Genomic DNA, 10,973 nt, shown 5'->3' with positions numbered 1-10,973 from the left:
ATCAGCATGTGCGATGATGACCTAGATGGTAAGATAGCCTTCCAGAATTTGCGGGATTAGCTTTCAAGGTAATATTGCAACAAAATTCTTTTACTGCATTATTTGAGCACAAAGCTCGTTTTTGGCGCTAAGAAATTTCATGAGCTTTGTCGAGTCACCGGAGCGTTTTGATCGACGTAATCTGGCCGCACGGCGTGATAAATGCAACAGATCCCTAGTCATCCAAGGAATTTCATTGTTTGTTTTCTTTGCTTTCAAAAGAGTGAAACGATTAACACACTCACTGACAAGATTTTAGAAAAAAGTTGACAAGGTATTAGTATCACTAGCGGTACTTATTAGCTCAAACTCGTGAAAAGAGTCGCAAAGCGCGTCTGTTATTGCCATATCATGAGCGTGATTAAAGTCAGGAAACGTGCCGTAGGTATAACGGGATTTAGGTTAGATGCCCGAAACTGAAAACAAAACACCCTTGTTATCGGATATTCCATGAATAATATCACATTTATAAGCGGTATTATTTAGAGATGAAGATTTAGAGAAAACTAGATCAAGGATAGCAGCTCGACGAGTAGAATTCTGAAGGATCTTGTGAAGACCACAGGACAATGAAATGTGGACTAACTTTATTCCGATAGCTACTTCGTGTTCGCTTGCGGTCATAGATGACCTGTCCACGCCACAAGCATTGAAATAGCCCATGCAGATAATGTTATTTGATGAAGTATTATAACTATGCAGAAATTGATTTAGATTGCGTAAATGTTCAATATTGGAACCAGGCGGACGGTAAACGGCCCCGATAATCAAGAACATATTTTCTAGTTGGACCTTACACCACAAGGATCTAGTATTAGGTGGAGCAGGAAGTACAGTAAAGTTCAGGTTAGATTGAAGAACTAGGGCAACGCCACCCCCTCTGCCGAATTCTCTGTCTCTCCGAACAACCTAGAAGCCAGGGAGGGTTATTTCAGAATCATGAACGCCATCATGCAGCCAAGTCTCAGTAACGCCTATCAAATGGGGAGAATAAGAGGAGACTAGAGAAAGGAATTTGGGGTAATTACTGACAACACTTTGTGCATTAAATATTTAAAATGGAAAGTTTATTGCACGTACCGCTTGGCCAAGAAGATGTAGCCTTAGGAATTGTTTCGGCGGATTTGTTTAAGCCAAGCGATGATCTGACAAGAGTATTGGATTGGATGTGCTATCTCAATCATATCGCACCTCGTCAATGAATACATGATCTGCCCATCTACATATTTGGCTCCTATAATTGTTTGATTTTACATTTCAGAGATCAGAATGAGAATTTATTATTAAAGTTTGCTTATGTTACAGGTATTCATTATACAAAGGAGGTCCCTAGTCAAAGTGTGTATCGGGACCTGCTGTACAATTAAAATTATGATAGTTAACTCAAAGCAACAGTAGCACACAATAAGGTACTACACAAGCAAAAAAGAAAAGCACGTTAACAACAAAACACAAAATTGATTACAAAGAATACCAAGGTTTTAGCATATCTCGTGGCAGCAAGAGAAATTGTATTAAAAAAAGAAAAGATAAAAGAAACGGCTTATTCGCAATCGAGCAAAGCTATCGAACAAAGGTGCGCAAATAAAAAAAACATGCACACTCGTCCTTATTATTTTTAGGTGAGAATGGTATAAGTGTTGTCAGTTTATGTTTTATAGTCAATACACAAGACTGCTGCAGGCCATACTATATATAGGTTAATGTCTTTCTTGCGGCTTGCAGCTCTAGCAACGTGTCTGAGATGGGCATTGTTAAACTCGCAGACATCCTCCTCTTGTGAAGATGCTGCTATTTTAAAAACCCAGCATCTTGTTCTTGGAATGAAACGCTTTGTTCAAAGCGTGATAATGCAAGCCTGCCAGTACCAGTATACCTAGCAAAGACAAGAGCAACACAATTCTATTAAGGTTTAAGGTATTAAGGTTTAACCATAAAGTCTGCGAATCGAAGTAGTAGCTGCAAGGCTCCTCTAGCCGGAGACCGCAAAGATGGTTTGCAACCGGCTTCTTTTCGTCGCTCTCGCCATATTTTGTCTTTTGTCGCCGTTACAGTTGGGAGGTCCCACATGCGCTCATGCAGGTTATGACTACAGATCTTTCCATAAAGCAGGACCATTTTGGAGAACACAGCGTACTACTACTAGACGGCCAACTACAAGTAAGCATTTTGAATGCGATTACCATTCCTATAATACTTACCATATATTTAGCGGCCTAGCTACGTTTGTCGCTTCTTGTTTTCCAGACAACGATAATGTCTATCGGATAATGTGTAGCGCATCGAGCTTCTGTGCTGAGGAAACAGGATTCAAACGCAACTTTCACGCAAACTTGGCCAACAGGATGTGATGCACTGGCGATGTGCCAGACTTCAATGAAATTATTTCACACAAACTTGAGTTGCTGCGTTATGCGTCACTCGTCAGTGAATATCTTTGATGTCAATTTGTTTCAGAGGGTATGTGGCATTGATTACTGAACCATGTTCTCGCCAACTTGGGTCACTGCGTATGCGCCACTGTGCATGTGGAGCTGTTCAATTAAAATAAACAACCTTTAAAATTTCTCCGGCGCTGGGCGTAATCGAAGCCGTGTCCTACATACTTAACATACTTGTCTATATATACATTCACACTCGCGCCATGTGCGGACACATGCACGGCACGCCTCATGCACACAGAAATACGACGCTTATAGTAGAGTGTGTCCCTGAAATGCTTTTGTGCTAATTACATTAACGTCTATATTCGTAATGAGATTGGTTCTGTGGGGTTTACTCACTCCTGAAATCATGTACTGCTTCTGAGAGTTTCCAAGTGATTTCACTCGCTAACTTAGAGCTTATGCTGTGGTAATAATACGATTACCGTCTTTAGAATACTTCACGAACTTTCCGGTGGTTGCCTGTCTTCGTCTCTCTATGTATTGAACCGTTCTCCCAAAACTTGGGTGACTAAATAGTCCATGGTTTGTTAGGTATAAGGAGGCCGATTGTCGGTATTACACCGAGAATCGCAGCGAGTGCCGCTGCTTCCTCTATTCCCATGCTTCAGATACCCAGGAACGCGCGTGAAATTGGTGGCGTCGAGGTGCCGTCCAGCCAAGCACTAGGCTTAGCAACCGGCGGCCGACAAAGCCGGCCAAATTCCGGGATGAGTGGCGCAGAAACGATGAAAATTTAGTATGAATAGAAGGTGGGCCCCTTTAGAAGTTTTAGCACAAATGTGAAGTCCTGTTGGGGAATTTTCTCTTGTTAGGGAGAAAACTTCGAAGAGGAATGCTGGATCCGTGCTGACCTAGCGGTGCTCCGCTCAACATGCGACAGTGAACGCTCTCCATGTTTGCAGCCGCAGCTCACTCACGCAGACACCGCCGGCGGCTTACGCGCAAAAGGATAAGGAGCGAATGCGCACATGAAGCTAAACAATCTCTCCCGATGATGGGATGCACCACTGGCGAGCCCACACAGACATCAGGGTGCCGTGTGCACCGTGGGAACGGAGGCGAGAATGCGCGCACATATCGCCGTTGTGACCTCCTAGGCTTTTTTCAACGATTTTTTCAGCGGCTCGGCGTATGTCAAAGGTGCAGGCTTTCGCCGTGACTTTGGCGGCTTGACACGAATGGCTCATTACACAGGTCAGCCGTGAAACTGCACACGTGAGCGATGATTGTTCCACAGAATGCGAAAAGGGGCATATATATATATATATAGTGTAAGGATATAAAATTGAGACTGCCTGTGTAGTCTTCGTCGACGCACTGTATACTTGCTTAGCATGGCCTCCAGACAGAACCTGAACGCGTTTTCTTCCAGGGCCCCATGTAGACAAGGTACGGTCACTCCATAGACTTAGTTATCGAGCTTGCTTTGTGCACGTTTTTGTGGCTAGGACGGTGTGCCTCCCTCTTTGCAGCCGTCAGCTTTGTTACGCTGTTTGGGGCCCTTCGTTGCTGATGCGTTCGCATGAATGGTAGCCTTAGAAAGAATCAGCTTCTTGTGATGGCATGAGCTTATTGCAATATTAATAATACTAAGGCGATGTTAGTTTGAGCCGATTTTGTTGTGGTTTTCAGATGTTTTTCATGCATACAATGTCGCCTAAAGGCATTTTTTTTCTTCAGTAAGAACTCGCGACGTAGATTCAATCAGAACCTCGTAAAGATGTTCGGTACTACACTGTTGTAGCTTGCTTCTTGTCGATGAAGCGGGTCTTCAGGCACGGCGAACAGCTGAGAAGCAGCGCGGACTGAATAAAAATGTATCGTTTTGCCTCTCAGTGCTTTTTTTCATGTATGCCCCTCGCCAACCCGCTATCTTGGCTTTTTTAGATATGTTTTTTTTTTTTTTGTGTGTGTTCCGACCATCCTAGACAAAGCGAAAAATGCACTTAAGGAGTATGCACAACACCCACGCTTACGGAATGAAACTTTCGAGAACACCGGAATGTGACGTTTTTCCTTATATAAGCTAACCATTTTGTTAATAAAATAATTCCCGTGGCTTCACGTGACAAAACCGCGATCTTTTTAGGCCCACCATAGTTGGAGACACGGGAATAATTTCGACCACCTGGCGTTCTTTAACGTGCACCCAATGCAAGGAACACAGGCTTCATTGCATTTCGCCCCCACCGCAATGTAACCGCCTAAGCAGGCATTTCATCATGAGACCTGGCGGTTAGCAGCGCAGCGCGAAATCCACGAAGTAACCACGGGAGTAACCATCGAAGAAAAAAAAAAGAGCTTCAATTTTTTGCGAACTCTACATAATGCACAAAAAAGTTGATTGAATACTAATGATGATTATTCCGGTTTTCTTTTTGCCAGTGCAGGCGTCCAAAAAATAAACAGCCAGTTGAAATTTTATGCGTGTGACCCATTGAGCAAAATGCAGCTTCACTAACGTGAGACATGGGGACGTGCGAAGCATGTAGTGATACAACGCTAATGGGGCCATGCTGCCTTAAGCAATGGCTCATAACACAGTAAACGCTGCCTCCCCATTACGACGACAGAAGACAAGTGAAATCTAAGCTGGAATGATGAGCGGTAACGCAGCCAGCTGTGGAAGACGACGACAACGACGAACGCGGCGGCAGTGGGACGAGCGCGTGCCGAGCACGAGCAGCTTGCTTGAACGCAACCAGCTGTGGAAGACGACGACGAACGTGGGAGCAGTGGCACGAGCGCGTGCCGAGCGCAAGCACAAGCCGTTTGTGCCGTGACGACGACAACAGGAGACGCCGACAGCCCCAGCGCATAAGGTGTTTTACACCTAATAAAGTCCTACACTAGGTGCGTCATTATAACAGAAGCCAAGATGGATCATGAAGGCGCGCGTTGTCACCTAATCTGAACGACTGCTTAGTACACCGGCTGTCCTGCTGTTCGGTACATTATTGACAGGACACCGTTAGATGATACGGAAGTTGCTTCAGCCAAGGGGCATTAATTTGATAATAATGATGATGATTAGATGTTTTGTGTGGCCAAAGACCACCAAGTCAGCACCATCCTTAGAAAGTGTAACCACGCGCTGCCACAGACTGCTGCCATGGTCTAGAAAGGTATGCTGCCGCCTGCAGGTTAACTGACTTTGGAGAAAATGATAGGCACACTCTGGCCAAAGAAATTCGAGCAAGAACGTTACCGTCACTTTCTTCAATATAACACGTACGTGGAAGTCTCACATAGGAGGATTTTTTTGTGTTATGCATCGTCACGATTTATACGTCGTCTCGACGACAGGAGACGCTGACAGCCGGAGCACATTAGGGAGCCTACATGCAAGCGCTGTTTTAAAACAGCGCTTGCATGTAGGCTCCCTAGAGCGCATAAGGTGCTTGGCACCTAAAAATACCGACATGCCGAAGTTGAAGTCTTCTTGGTCGCTATAGAGCTCACAATTAACCTCTGATCTTCATTTTCCTGAAGATCCATGCAATCAATGATGACAATTTTGATTTCGCTAAAAGCGGAAACTAGCGACACAGCTTGATAACAGGCTCAATATATTCTCGTGAAGGGTCCTTCTGAGAGATAGCGCAAACAAAACGTGTAGAAATTTCCCAGACGTCAAAATTTGCGCCATGTTCTGCACAAACACTTTGATACGCTAACCGCTTCAAGATTAATTTATCGGACTCAAACCTGAAATTTTAAAACTTCATTGTATGGGCTTTACGTTAGTACAGGTGTCGCTATGTAACAAACTCTTCGCACGCTACGCTTATCGGAACGCATGTGTTCACAAAAAAATTACAACATTCCTTACTTCCCTTGCACATAGCCAATCTAAAAAAATTAAATTATGGGGTTTTACGTGCCAAAACCAGTTCTGATTATGAGGCACGCCGTAGTGGGGGACTCCGGAAATTTGGACCACCTGGGGTTCTTTAACGTGCACCTAAATCTAAGTACACGGGTGTTTTCGCATTTCGCCCCCATCGAAATGCGGCCGCCGTGGCCGGTATTCGATCCCGCGACCTCGTGCTCAGCAGCCCAACACCATAGCCACTGAGCAACCACGGCGGGTTAGCCCATCTAGTGTTTCGCTAATTTTAGCGGCTGCATACACGGTCGGATGCGACTAAACTGATTTCTCTTTCTTGAGCAGGAGCTCTAGATTTTTTAACGTTAGCGGGACTGCTGTTTTTGCATCATGTCACCAAGGTCTAACGTTGTCGTGACTTGGCTCACCACATCTGCAAATCCGTGTGCTGGACAATAAAGTTTTGCGCTGAACAGCGCGAGTAATAATACATCAGGCACCGAAACTGTAGGGGGAAGCACGCAGCCAAATTTTTGGTAGGCCTAATCAATGAAGGCAACAAAGAATTAGGTGATGTATGGCGCAGAAGAAAATACCTCTTTTTAATAAACGCTAATAAAGCGTTCAAGAACATGGTACTAAATGTGTACAAAAAATTGATGGCTTGCAATGAGAGCCCACATATACCAATCTCAAGCCGCTAGATCGTCTTTCAAATGCTGAGTTGACTTTTATACATTGTATAACATGTTTGATATAATACACAAGTTCTTTTCAAGAATAACAACTCATTGGTATCCTTTAATATTATTATTTCATTGTTTATTTGCTAGTTAGCGCTCTTCTAATCTAGCGTCCATAACGCCAAACTGAAAACTTGGGCTGTTTTAATTACGTGCCATTCTACTACCAGAAGTGTTTCTGGTTACCAAAAGACTTGGATAAAAGCCTCGGCTACTAATCATTGTTTTGTCACAGCTCCACGCAGGCCAGGAAGCAAGTGCGGATAAGAAAAGTCAACTACTCAAAACATTCGGCTACGGAGCACTGGAAGTCGAACTAAAGAGGGAAATAAAATTATTTCAAACAATGATGCTATGTGTTCTCTGCTTATATCACAGGCTATACCTCGAACACAGCGTTTATTGCGATAGCGGACCGGCGTGAGGTCTCAACGCGTGAATTGTCGTTTATCAATGAAGCCCCCGTACGATAAGAGTGGTAAAGTCTCAGAAACGGTAGCTTCTGCTTTGTTCTGCTTGGAACAATCATAGTGGAAATCAATAATTCAGAATGATTTTGAAGTTTTGATAGCATGACAATTATTCATGCAACTTTGTCTTAATTCTGATAGGTGCATAAAAAATGCGAAACAGTGCGAATTGGGCTCCTTCTATACACAGCTGTCTTTACTTGAGAAGTTCTGTTCAGATTGACCTCAAACTACATCTATACATTCGTCCAAACAGAAGGCGACCGCAATTTTCATTTACCCTGCACTACGGCACCAAAGATCTGGTATTGTTGCTTTCAAATGATTTCCAACGCTCTTTAATATGAAATGACAACAGTATCTCTTTTACATTCAGAATATTCCTCTGCCCGTTTTTTACAACGTACGTTGCAAATTATAAATGTCGCAATTATGTTACGGTGTGCTGCTTTTTCATAGGAGACTGTATTCAGCTGCGATAGCCATTTCGGCGCCCTTTAAAGGTTGTGATATCAGGATGTTCATGCAGCTCACATTTTCCGACCATTGGTCAATATTTACCTGTTATAAATACCACGCGAGAGAACAGATCACTTTATTTGGTTAGGTAACGTGAGCCCTAAACTAGAATCTACAAAGACACGCCTTAATTTAGGCAACAGAATGATTGCTTTGTGATTAAATTAGATAACTGATACACGTGTCTGCTGATCACCCAGTTGGACTTATAGGGCAAACACTTAGCGTGTGTTTAAAGTCCGGGCAATGCTCCTTTTAAAAGGCTCTGTAACTTTACTAAAGAAACTACTCTTTACATATCTTCACTAGGCACTACCCTACCAACTGGAATAAAATAAGTGATGCACTTTAAAGATAAGGCTGCAAAAAGGGATTAAGCTTACAGAATTACCAACATAGAACTGCATACATTTTACATTCTGGTTATATACACCACTTCGGACATATATTTATGTCACATATTCTTTTTCGGTGATATTTTGTCCATGCTTTTAGTACAGCGCGAAATTTTTAGGAAACTTGTCTTTTCTTCAATTTTTTCGGTGTTTCATGCATAATCAGTGATATATTTTATCAGTGTATGTTTTATCGCTCTCAAGCATTTATAGTTTAGTTTCCTAACAATGTTTATGTAAATGGCCAGTCTCGCAACATTTTTTATTTATTACTATTCGTTCAAATGAGTATGTGCTTGCTCCTCCTTTTTGGGGAACTCCTCCAGTATATTAGTTTTACCATGCATGCTGAGATGATTTGGAAATAAAATGCAATTTAAATAATGAATATCGTAGAGATTCGGCGTAGCCCAATGAGCCAACCATGACGTGAACGCTGGCTAATATGACGAACCTTGAGACCTTCGCTTCCCAACAGCCGCATCCAAGGGCTGTCTTCTACAGCTCTTCTAATGAAGACCCCAATGTTTGACTAGAAGTTTGGCTCCGACCCTGCGGTCGGACCAAAGAGGCTATAGCAAGTTCATTGTGTCTTCACCCATTTAACGAACTTGATTTAGCGAACTTCAAAAAAATGTACATAATTGAGCCCCTCGGAGTAGTTCATCTGCATGTTTCCCCAACCTTCCGCAATTGCAATTTGTAAGCAGAAGGTATTGATCTTGTAGAGAGCGACAGAGCAACGGAATAAAACGGTAAAAGCATTCGCCGAGCAATATAAGCTGTTCTGTCCATTGACTGACCCCTCTATTACAGAAATTGAAAAAAACAGGCATGATACGCAAGGCTTAAAACATTAGGTTCTTCTCTGAGTAGTTTTGAAGATTCCGACTACAATGACAGAATTCTCCCCAAAGGCAATCACTATTTATTGTGTTCTGTTAAAAGCACATCCGCCATGTGGTAGGAATTTATGCGAGTGATACGAATTGCTACTCTATCAGATCAACGTCATAAGACAGACTATTGACGCATTTTCTGCCAGCAGATGCGCAATCTTCTGACATCGATAGAGCCCAAATTGTTTGCATTCCCCGAGTACATACCTGAAGGGCTGAAGCAGGCTGTGAGTACAAAGGCCCATCTCAGAGAGTCACTAAGTGCGCGTAATATTGCCATTAGAATTCATAGAACGCCTTACGCATATCCCGGCGGCGTCTGTCTGTCTGTCTGTCTGTCTGTCTGTCTGTCTGTCTGTCTGTCTGTCTGTCTGTCTGTCTGTCTGTCTGTCTGTCTGTCGGTCTGTCTGTCTGTCTGTCTGTCTGTCTGTCTGTCTGTCTGTCTGTCTGTCTGTCTGTCTGTCTGTCTGTCTGTCTGTCTGTCTGTCTGTCTGTCTGTCTGTCTGTCTGTCTGTCTGTCTGTCTGTCTGTCTGTCTGTCTGTCTGTCTGTCTGTCTGTCTGTCTGTCTGTCTGTCTGTCTGTCTGTCTGTCTGTCTGTCTGTCTGTCTGTCTGTCTGTCTGTCTGTCTGTCTGTGTGTCTGTCTGTCTGTCTGTCTGTCTGTCTGTCTGTCTGTCTGTCCGTCCGTCCGTCCGTCCGTCCGTCCGTCCGACCGACCGACCGACCGACCGACCGACCGACCGACCGACCGACCGACCGACCGACCGTCCTTACCTCTGTATGTCTGTCCGTCCATCCGTCCAACCATTTCCCTACACACTTTGGTCAGTACATAGTCTATGGCCTAATCATTACAGCATTTGTCTGTTTTTCTGAGAGAACCAGGTTCAAAACTAACCGTCGGACTAACTTGGATTGCTTCGTATGTGATGCCAGGTTCGTGCGCATCTTAAATGAACTTTCTTCGCGCAAACTTGCGTTACGGTGTATGTCTCACTGGGTATTTGCCGCTCTTTAATGAACTTCCTTTAAATTTCGCGACTTCTGAGCGCCAGAAACCGCCTCCCGATCCAAGAAGGGTGCTCGTTTACAACGCGCCTAATTTTGTACGTCTAGTGGGGAAGCGCACGGCAAGAGTAGGGAAAGTGGGTACGCGCGTTTCCCTTTCTGTGCGGGCCATAGTTGAATGGCTGCCGCGCGCGACCCTCACACCTAATCTTGGAAATAACCTGCGGTGGGTAAGACTAAGAGAACCTAGATGGCTGGTGGTTTAGCGCGTGCTGTCCGGCTGCGCGCATATTGTTCGACGTCAAGTTTTCTAAAGTTCTTTATTTCATTGAAGCGAGAGGTGGCACGAAGTTTTCCCTCACTGCTGCAGCTGACCTTCATCACGTCAACGTTGTGACTGTGACAGTACGCGTTCATCGAGTGTGATCAGTTCAAGGTTTGCCTGTGCAAGCATGGCACCATGCTTCCTAAGTTTCTAGGAAGCCAATGTTTGCTGCAGGTAATACGACAAATAACACTACGAGCTTCGTGTATTCGTCCAATGTAATACTATCGCTATTAAGGCATTGCCTTTCCGGCCAAGCATTTCTTTCTTTCTTTTCTTTCTTTTTTCTTTTTTTAACGG

General features: G+C 43.9%; 1 long non-coding RNA gene across 1 annotated transcript; it reads left to right on the top strand.

Moving 5' to 3' along the window:
- The first annotated feature begins 1,793 nt into the window (after window positions 1-1,793).
- On the top strand, window positions 1,794-7,405 carry LOC125945935 (uncharacterized). The gene is made up of 2 exons (XR_007467235.1): window positions 1,794-2,199; window positions 7,294-7,405. It is a non-coding gene; the product is annotated as an uncharacterized LOC125945935 (long non-coding RNA).
- Window positions 7,406-10,973: the final 3,568 nt, after the last annotated feature.

The sequence above is a fragment of the Dermacentor silvarum genome, chromosome 5, assembly GCF_013339745.2.
Source record: "Dermacentor silvarum isolate Dsil-2018 chromosome 5, BIME_Dsil_1.4, whole genome shotgun sequence".
In the NCBI taxonomy this organism is placed as follows: domain Eukaryota; kingdom Metazoa; phylum Arthropoda; class Arachnida; order Ixodida; family Ixodidae; genus Dermacentor; species Dermacentor silvarum.
Note: the sequence above shows the minus strand (reverse complement) of the source record. Positions and strands in the feature narration are given on the sequence as shown.